This window comes from Chiloscyllium plagiosum, chromosome 17, assembly GCF_004010195.1.
Source record: "Chiloscyllium plagiosum isolate BGI_BamShark_2017 chromosome 17, ASM401019v2, whole genome shotgun sequence".
Taxonomy (NCBI): Eukaryota; Metazoa; Chordata; class Chondrichthyes; order Orectolobiformes; family Hemiscylliidae; genus Chiloscyllium; species Chiloscyllium plagiosum.
Genome location: NC_057726.1, coordinates 66,918,271 through 66,928,510, shown reverse-complemented (window position 1 = coordinate 66,928,510; position 10,240 = coordinate 66,918,271). Strand labels below are relative to the sequence as shown.

At 40.1% G+C, this 10,240-nt stretch overlaps 1 long non-coding RNA gene across 1 annotated transcript; it reads right to left on the bottom strand.

Annotated features, from left to right (window-relative positions):
• Window positions 1-1,685: 1,685 nt before the first annotated feature.
• Window positions 1,686-10,047, bottom strand: LOC122558589. Its single transcript, XR_006314193.1, has 2 exons — window positions 9,721-10,047; window positions 1,686-1,993 (listed from the first exon to the last, which is right to left on the bottom strand). It is a non-coding gene; the product is annotated as an uncharacterized LOC122558589 (long non-coding RNA).
• Window positions 10,048-10,240: the final 193 nt, after the last annotated feature.

The following is a 10,240-nucleotide window of genomic DNA, read 5'->3' as shown; positions in this document are numbered from 1 at the left end:
TACGTTTTGATCAAATTACCTTTTATTCTTGCAAACTCCAGTGGCTACAAGCCTAGTTTGTCCAACCTTTCTTCATAATATAACCCATTTATTCCAGGTATTAGTCTAGGAAATCATCTCTGAATTGCCTCCAATATATTTGCATCTTTTCTTAAATAGGAAGAACAGTACTTTCCATAGTATTTACCAATGTCTTGTATAACTCCTTACTTTTGTATTGTGGGTGGCACGGTGGTTAGCACTGCTGCCTCACAGCGCCAGAGACCCGGGTTCAATTCTCGCCTCAGGCGACTGACTGTGTGGAGTTTGCACGTTCTCCCCGTGTCTGCATGGGTTTCCTCTGGGTGCTCCGGTTTCCTCCCACAGTCCAAAAATGTGCAGGTCATGTGAATTGGCCATGCTAAATTGCCCGTAGTGTTAGGTAAGGGGTAAATGTAGGGGTATGGGTGGGTCGCGCTTCGGCGGGGCGGTGTGGACTTGTTGGGCCGAAGGGCCTGTTTCCACACTGTAAGTAATCTAATCTAATACATAATAAAATTAACAATAATATTCTACTTAATTTCTTATTGAATTTCACAATTCACGCACTTAGACACCCAGATCCCTCTGCATCTCTCACCATTCAGATAACATGCCTGTTTTAATTCATGACAAAATGGACAATTTCACATTTTCCCACATTATGCTAGGGAAGGTGATGGTATAGCAGCATTATCACTATTAATCCATAGACTCAGGTAATGTTCTAAAACCTTGGATTCAAATCCTGCCACGGCAGATGGTGAAATTTGAATTCAATAAAGAATCTGGAATTCATAGTCAAATGATGACAATGAAACTATTGTCGATTGTCAGGGGAAAAACCCAACTGGTTCACTAATGTCCTTTAGGGGAGGAAATCTGCCATCCTCACCTAGTCTGACTTACATGTGACTCCAGACCCACAGCAATGTGGCTGACTTTTAACTGCCCTCTGAGCAATTATGGGATATCAATAAATACTGGCCTAGCCAGAGATGCCCACATTCCATAAATATTTTTTTTAAAAATTGCTAGAACTTTGCGCACTCATCTAATCTCTCCAAATCATCTGCAACCATCTTGAGTCTTCTTCACAAGAAAATTGATGAAATCTGGCATCTGTAATGCTAGGGATCTCAGGAAACTGGGATGGATCATCCACTTAGTACTTTTGGCTTTTCTGATAGGCCAATATTGAACACAAGTGCAAATACAGGAAACAGTATGCAAAAATCACCCACCCATTTCAGCAAACACCACCGCCTCTCCTGTGGCAGGGCATGTGGATACAGCACTGGACAGTTTAGTCAACTCAGGATTCGCAACTCCGTAGTGTAAGAAAGTTATCCTCAGTCTCAAGGGATGACTGAAGCTGAAGATTATAACAAGGTACAAGTAATCAAGCAGATTTTATAGGCTGTGTTGTGAAAATATAAGACAATTTAAGATATGCCCAATCTTTGTGTTAGGTGCCATTGATATTTTAAAATTGTGACCACCCATGCAAGCAGTTCAGTTTTATACTCAGCATATAACTTGATGTCAATTTTTCAAGGGATTTATAAAGCTTTAAAGACTGACTTACACAGAGACAACTATTCAAGTTTTTCAAGGGTGTAAGTTGCAAAGTGAATAAACTTAAAGCAATGGATGTAGTGTACAGATTTTTGAATTTTCAGAAGTTATTTAATAAGGTGCCATAGTAGATGTTGTTACTCATGATTAACTGGAGGTATTAGCAGGTCGTGGACTGGTCAACAGACTGAAAACACAGCAGGAATAAATGGGTCACTTTCAGGACAGCAAAGCATAACTCATGGAGTGTGAGGAGGATCAGTGCTTCAGACTCAGTTATTTGCAAACTTTATTTATAACTTAGATGAGGAGATCCAGTGTAATGCATCCAATTTGCTGATAATGCAAAGTTAAGTTCATAGAATGCTTTCAAGGCAGTTTCTTAGAGCAGCAGATACTGGAAACAAACAGAGAACAAATTATATTAGACTTGTTATTATGTAATGCAACAGAACTAATTATTAACCTCAGAGTAAAATAACCTCTCGTTGGTAGCAACACAATATGATTGCATTCTGAAACCGAGAAGACTAATATAGAAACAGAAAATAAGACATTAGTAGGCCATTTGACCTTTTGAGCCTGTTCCACCAGTCAATATGATCATGGATCAAACTGCTCAGTACCCATTTCCATTTTCGCATTCATACCCTTGAGCCCTTCAACTCTAAGAACTCTATCTGTCTCCTTTCTAAAAAACTTTTAATACTTCAGCCTCAACCATTTTCTGCAGCAGAGAATTCCACAGATTCACCTCTCTCTGGGTGAAGATAGCTTTCCTCATTTTAGATATATTTAGTGGGGACCAGAGTAGGTTGATAACAACTTCTTGGTTGACAAAAAAGAACAAATTGATAGGTAAGATGAAGAAAAAGATTTTAAATCTCATTGATATTAATGGACGATGTGAATAGGCAAAACTGTAGCAGATGGAGTTCAATGTAAGCAAGTGTGAAATTATCCATTTTGGACCAAGAAAGGATAGATTGGATTAATTTCTAGTTTTTATGAAGTTAAATACAGCGGATGTCCAAAGAGACTGGGGGTTCAGACACATTGATCTTTAAAATGTCACAAACAAGTGCAGAAAATAATCAAAATGGTGGCTATTATATCTTGAGAATGGGAGTGCAAGGATGCAGATATTTTACAAAACCCTGGTTGGATCCCACTTGGGTACTGTGAGCAGATCTGGACAGACACCCTGGGAAGAATATTTTGGTCTTGGTGAGAGTGAACCATAGGTTTACAAAAGTATTTCCGGGATATTAAGTTAAAAATCACACAACACCAGGTTATAGTCCAACAGGTTTAATTGGAAGCACACTTGCTTTTTGCTATAAATTCTGTGTTACGATCAAGCCCTCCACAATCACCTGATGAAGGAGTGTCGCTCCGAAAGCTAGTGTTGGACTATAACCTGGTGTTGTGTGATCTTTAACTTTGTACACCCCAGTCCAACACCGGCATCTCCAAATCATACCTGGATATTAAAATAGTGATATTTCTATTCAGTTCCACTCCAGACTTTACCTCTCTGCCAGCCGAGCATGACTTCGTACTTTTCTCCCCAGTTACAGTTCTCCATTTTTATTTAAAAAATGTTTGGTTAGTGCTTGAAACATTTTTATGTAACAGAAAATGGTAGAAAATGGAGCAATGACTGTGTGAGTGAAGAATATAAGGTTAGTATTTCTCAGTAGCATAATTCATCTGAACTGAATGCTGACTGACTTGCTGTAGATTTCCAGTATTTTCTATATTTTTGTATCTGTTCTTTATGATCCATGTTAGTATAAAAATAAATACAATTGAAATAAAAGGCGAGTGCTGCTCCCTTACCAAACAATGCCAATAACAACTTTTTCATAACATTTGCTCGGTGTAGTATGACACTTCATATGAAGTGGCTTGAAATATTTTGCAACTTGATAGAGACACTATATTTTTAATATCAATTACAAAAAAGGAAACAACGTTTATTCTATCCAATCCCAATGTTAATGCTCACTGCAAATATAATTTTAACCTTATGACTCCATTCTATTCTCATATCCTTTTATTTCTCCATTTCCTTCAACCACTAAACTGTCAAACACAATGTTAAAACAAACAAACTCTTTTATTAGAATCCCTACAGCATGGAAACAGTCCCTTCTGCCCAACAAGCCCACTGAAGAATATCCCACCCAGACCCATTCCCCTACCTAATATATTATCCCTGACTAATGCACCTAACCTACACATTTCTGAACACCATGGGCAATTTAGCATGGCCAATTCACCTAACCTGCACATCTTTGGACTGTGGGAGGAAACCCACGCAGACACAGGGAGAACATGCAAACTCCACACAGACAGTCACCCAAGACTGGAATCGAACCCTGGCATTTAAGGCAGCAGTGCTAACCACTGAGCCACCATGCCGGCCTTCTTCAATCAAAAACTCAAGTAAAGCATTCCACAATGCCATGTAAAGGTTTCATCTACCCTGCATCTTAAACCGCAAGCATTTCCTGTTACTTCCAGGTCCTCTTGACCCAATCCCCTCAAGTCAGTAGGAACTGTCAACATCTATCTACCCTGTTCCTTTCCTTATCTATATTAAATCAACTCATGATTTCCTCCACTTTGAACAAAAAAGCAATAATTTTTGAAGTGTTACTTTGTTTTTACAGTAGATCAGATCCCCTACTGGGTACTGTCCTAATAGAATCTGGGTCGAGTGTGTGTTGCTGGAAAAGCACAGCAGGTCAGGCAGCATCCAAGGAGCAGGAAAATCAACGTTTCAGGCCGAAGCCCTTCATTAGGAAACTGATAGAATCTGCACTGTCTCTGCTATTGTTTCAATCCAGAACTGAACACAAGGTTAGAGTTGTTGTTCTATGGTCTTATATTCACTTACAATAATATTGTCCCATTATTGTATCAATTATGGTACTTCCTCACGCTCTATGTGATGATGAGAGGAAACTTCAGAAGGCAGCCATTTCGCCTATTCTGCTATTAAACCTAATCCTAATTTCCACTCTTGCTCTGTAGCCCTGTGGATTATGGAGCTTCAAATGCATTTCAAAGTGTCTTTTATATGCAAAAAGGATTACTGCTTCTACCACAAACAGTGGTTCTAGACTCCCATCACTCTCTGGGCAAGAAGATTTCTTTGTTCCCATCTATTCTTTCAAACCAACTGGTTTAAAACTGTGCCCCTTGTTACTGATCTTTCTGCTAACTGAAACAGGGTCTTCATATCCACTTGATCCAAGTTCATCAATTTAACATACCTCATTTAAATCTCAGCTATCTTTGTTTCAAAAGAATACAACTGCAACTATCTGATCCTTCCACATGGACTTTTTCTGTCAATAGCTATATATTCTTTACATCCTCTTGAATGTGAACACATCTTTTATGTAATATAGTGACCAGAATTATATACAATGCTTTAGATACAGGCTAACTGTATTTAATTCAGTTCCTCATATCATATATACTGTGCGCCTTCATAACCACATTATCTACCTCTCTTGCTGACTTCAGGGGTCTGTGGACAGGCACTGTTCCCTAACACTTCTCATTACTATTTCCTCTATTCTGCAGCAGGTCCAGATTTTCAACTGTACAACAAAACTCTGGTGCTGGCCCATGAACTGCCTAAATATGTTCATTCTTATCTTGGTTGTAGACAACTTGCTGTCCTGTTTGAAGCAGGGCTCCAGCAATGAACTGACCTCGGAGGCCTGGTGGTGAAGTGGATTCTCAGCAAAGTGACACCACCATTGCCATCCCCAGAAGGTATACCTTTTGAGGTCAAGCAGTCAGTCACTATTCAGGTCGGTGCTTTAAAGTATCTGAAGTTGTTTTGAACTAACCTTTATTCAATACTTGTAATCACTTTTAAATACTGCATTTCTTTCAAAAATTATAATCTTTTAAACACTTTTAAAAATCATTTTAAAATGCTTAAATACTTTAGCAATCTATGAATTGAAAACTTAGCACGCTTGTCTTAGAGGTTAACATACTGAGTGAATATCCAAAGCCAACCTACTGAATATCCAAAGTTTAAACAGGTTTCAAGAAGATTAATATTGATGTATGCGAACTAATGATACAGTCCTAGCCATGGCTAATTTGATTGAACTTGTTACAGAAACCGTTGGTTGAGATTGGATATAGATCCTACTTCTCCAAAAGCTGGCACAAATCCTATTTGTTGTCCTGACAGCTCATCGAATTATCCACATGGCCTTCAAATAAGTTTACTGGTGACAGGAGTTTTTATTTAGGATTGAGGAATTTTGAAATATATACTAATAAACCACTCCTTGCAAGTCAGGTTTAGTCAGTTACTCACCAAATGAAAAGATAATTATTTCTTGGATTTTCTTTGCTGAGGAGAAGTAGAATCAGAAAGGTTCATACAACTGAGTGATGCAACCAAATTGCAACGTCAGACAAGATCAGTTACTTTCATCTGACATTCTGACCCTCGCACCTGACAGGCATATCTGGCCTTTCTGTTGTATCTCCCATTATCTTCACCAGTGTACAGCTGAACTGCTCATAGTGCTTTTGCCTTGGCTCTGACTGTATTTCCCAAAGAAATCTTGGTACTCATTAGATTTCAAAACAGAATAGTAGATTGGAATTGGGATGCAAACACTATGTTCCTCGTCCTTCTTATCTGCCTGGCAGCCAGTCATTCCATCTCTGCCTTCACACTTTTAATAACATGGTAATCACCACTGACAACAAGCTTCCATGCAGACATCAGTCTCGCAAACATATTGCAGTGGTACCAGCAATCTTGTGGGTTTCTGATGGACTAAGATGGAGGACAAATGCAAACAATGAAAGAAATATGCAAAGTACGGAGCATTCCACCCACATACCTCTTCAAAATGATCTGCTCCACTTGTGGCAGGGTATGTGGATCCAGTGTTGGATTTAGTTTCCTCAGAACCCACAACTCCAGAGGGGAAAAAATTCATCCTTGGAACTTGGAACCTCCAAAAAAGAGAGCAGCTTTGTCTCCAGGAGTTCCCATAGTTTTAAGATGTGCATTTGACAGGACGTGGGCGCCCTGCCATGTTCTATTAATTGGTTCCCAATTTGTTTTTGAATTTACCCACTGCCTTAACTTAATGCAAATAGACAATGGCAACACTTGCAAATCCATCAGTGACCAGTTGTTCTGTGTTGCTAATCTTGATTTTAGTTGTGTGTGGGTTCACTGAATATTTCCTGCCACCTCCACGCATGTCTCCTCACTGTCCAGGGTTTTCTCTCCATCTCAGTTTAATGTTTAGCTTTTGTTTTAATCTTTTGACTGATAACTCAGGATGGTAGATGTAGTCTATATGGATTTAAGTAAGGCCTGTGATAATGTTTCACACGGTGGGCTACGCTAGAAGGTTAAATCTCATGGAATCCAGGGCAAGCTGGCAAATTGGATACACAATTGGCTTGATGGTAGGAGCAGAGGGTAATAGTGGAAGAATGCTTGTTGGACTGGAGGCCTGTGACTAGTTGACTGCCTCAGGGGTTGGTGCTGGGCCCATAACTATTTGTTATAGAACAGTACAGCACAGAACAGGCCCTTCAGCCCACGATATTGTGCCAACCATTGATCCTCATGTATGCACCCTCAAACTTCCATGACCATATGAATGTCCAGCAGTCTCTTAAATGTCCCCAATGACCTTGCTTCCACAACTGCTGCTGGCAACGCATTCCATGCTCTCACAACTGTCCCGCCTCTGACATCCCCTCGATACTTTTCTCCAACCAGCTTAAAACTATGACCCCTCATGTTAGCCATTTCTGCCCTGGGAACTATATCAATGATATGGATGGGAATGTGCAAGGCACGATTAGCCAGTTTGCTGATGACACTGAAATACGCATGGACAGTGAGGAAGGTTATCAGAAATTGCAGCAGGACTTCGATCAGCTGGGGAACTGGGCCAAGAAATGGCATATGAGTTTCATATACAATGAACTCAATGGACTAAGTTATAGGGAGAGGTTGGACAAGCTAGGACGGTTTTCTTTCGAGTGTCAGAGACTGAGGGGGGATCTTATAGAAGTGTATAAGATCATGAGAGGCACGGATAGGATGAATGCACTAGATCTTTTTTTCCCAGGGTTGGGGAATCAAGGACTAGAGGGACTTTAAGGTTATAGGGGGAAAGAATAAAAGGGAACCTGAGGGGCAACTTTTTTACACAGAGGGTGGTATGCATGTGGAATGAGCTGCCAGCAGAAGTGGTTGAGGTTGGTACATTAACAACATTTAAAAGGCGTTTGAACACATACATGGATAGGAAAGGATTAGAAGGATATGGGCCAAGTGCAGGGAAATGGGGTTAGCGTTAATGGACATTTTGGTCGGCATGGACTAGTTTGAGCCGAAGGGCCTGTCTCCATGCTGTAGGACTCAATGACTCTAACTTGATCTAGTTTAAGTTACTTTGCTGTTGAATTCATGTATCACTGGACATCGGAGTGCATCTAAGAAAACTTAACAAACAGTAAAATTCACAACGGATCTTGGAGGAACTGGGGAGATAGTGAGGAAAGAGATCAATCTGATCTGGTACAGTTGATAAAAGAAGTGAGTCAAACAGTCAGATCAGGCAGGGACAAAGCCGGGAGCAAGGCAGAACTGATAAATTACAAGTACATTAAGGACAAAAGGGTAACCAGGGAGAGAATAGGGGCCCCTCAAAGATCAGCAAGGTGGCCTTTGTGTGGAGCCGCAGGAGATGGGGAAGATACTAAATGAGTATTTTGCATATGTGTTTACTGTGGAGAAGGGCATGGAAGATATAGAATATCAGGAAATATATGGTGACATCGAGTTTTGAGAAGATTTGTAACTCAGGTTGAGGTTCTGGATGTAGGTTTGCTCGTTGAGCTGGAAGGTTTGTTTTCAGATGTTTCATCACTATACTAGGTAAGATCATCAGTGAGCCTCCAGATGAAACACCGTTGGCATGGCCCGCTTTCTATTTATGTGTTTAGGTTTCCTTGGGTTGGTGACGTCATTTCTTGTGGTGATGTCATTTTCTGTTCTTTATTTCAGGGGGTGGTAAATGGGATCAGGTCAATGTGTTTGTTGATACAGTTCCGGTTGGAAATGCCATGCTTCTAGGAATTCCCGTGTGTGTCTCTGACTCGCTTGTTCTAGGATGTATGTGTTGTCCCAGTCAAAGGGGTGTCCTTCCTCATCTGTATGTAAGGATACTAATGAGGTTGAGTCATGTCTTTTTGTGGCTAGTTGATGTTCATGTATCCTGGTGGCTAGTTTTCTGCCAGTTTGTCCAATGTAGTGTTTGTTACAGTTCTTGCATGGTATTTTGTAAATGACATCAGTTTTGTTTGTTGTCTGTATAGGGTCTTTCAAGTTCATTAGCTGCTGGTTTAATGGTTTTGTGGGCTACCACAATTCCTAGAAGGAATTCTTAGAAACATGTTTCCTTGAGTCGGGAATAATATCAGTATATCTGCAATTCCTTGGACTGAGAAGGACATTTACCACAATGTTTTGAGGAGAGATGGGGTCAGAGAGAAACAAAAGGTTGAGAAAGAGAGACAGTATGAAATAATGGTGCAGTTAGTGAAAGGTAATGGAGGTGCATGTTGTATAAAGTAGTAAAGGTCTGAAAGGGTTAGTACTGAAGCTTTTTATGTACTGTGTGCTATGATATTTTCATGTGGACTTAAGGGCAACTCAGGTTAGGATCTTGACAGAGTAAGACATAATTTCCAGGTTCCCTTCAATTTCAATGTAATCTGTAACTAGTTGCTCATGTGCAATAAACTATCTCTTGTTCAATAATGGACTCTCTTCTAGTTAGAGCAGGAAGTGAATTTCTTCTATACAGCGGGCCTGAGTAGATCCCAATCCTAAAGAAGGATTGTGGGAACAAATCTACATCATGGTGAGGTGCAGACTTGGCTTAGCTGCACATAGTACAATGGAAAAGGTAAAATAAATTAGAGAAATAGCATTAAAACAAAGACCAATCTACATTAGCAGTTAGGATTTGGTGAAGCAAGTCACTGTGAACAATTCAGTGCATTCTCTTTCTTGCTGTTTAACTGAAACTCAATCACCTTCATGGTATCTTTAAAACCGTTTTGTTGACCGTCCTACAACCTTTGACCAGTCGTGAGCTGGGAGTAGAAAGGCCATGTTGGACAAAAGCATTCTCCTGCAGTGGCCTTCTCATGTAGTTATCATATAAGAGTGTTGACTTCCTTGCTCCCTAGATGCCTGCTTCCTGGAGGCTGCTCATGTTTGTCTGGCATTATCCAGATTAGATCTTCCATCGGCAGCACTGAAGCTTCTGTTTCAAACTTTCCCAGGTGTCACTCAGATTTTGCAGCCTTTGGGGCATGGTGAGAAAACAACTGCTTTGTAGGCTGACTTCTATGCCCATCACCTAATAGGGAATTCAGAAGAAAAACTACTTTACGGAGAGTGGTGAAACATGGAACTTGCCACAACAGAAATTGGTTGAAGCAAATATATTGCACTAAAGCATATTGCAAGTGCCAGTCTCAAACCTCTTTATAGCTAATTACATAGTTTAGAAGTGGAGCCAATGTTGTAATGCAGAAAATACTGGTGTAC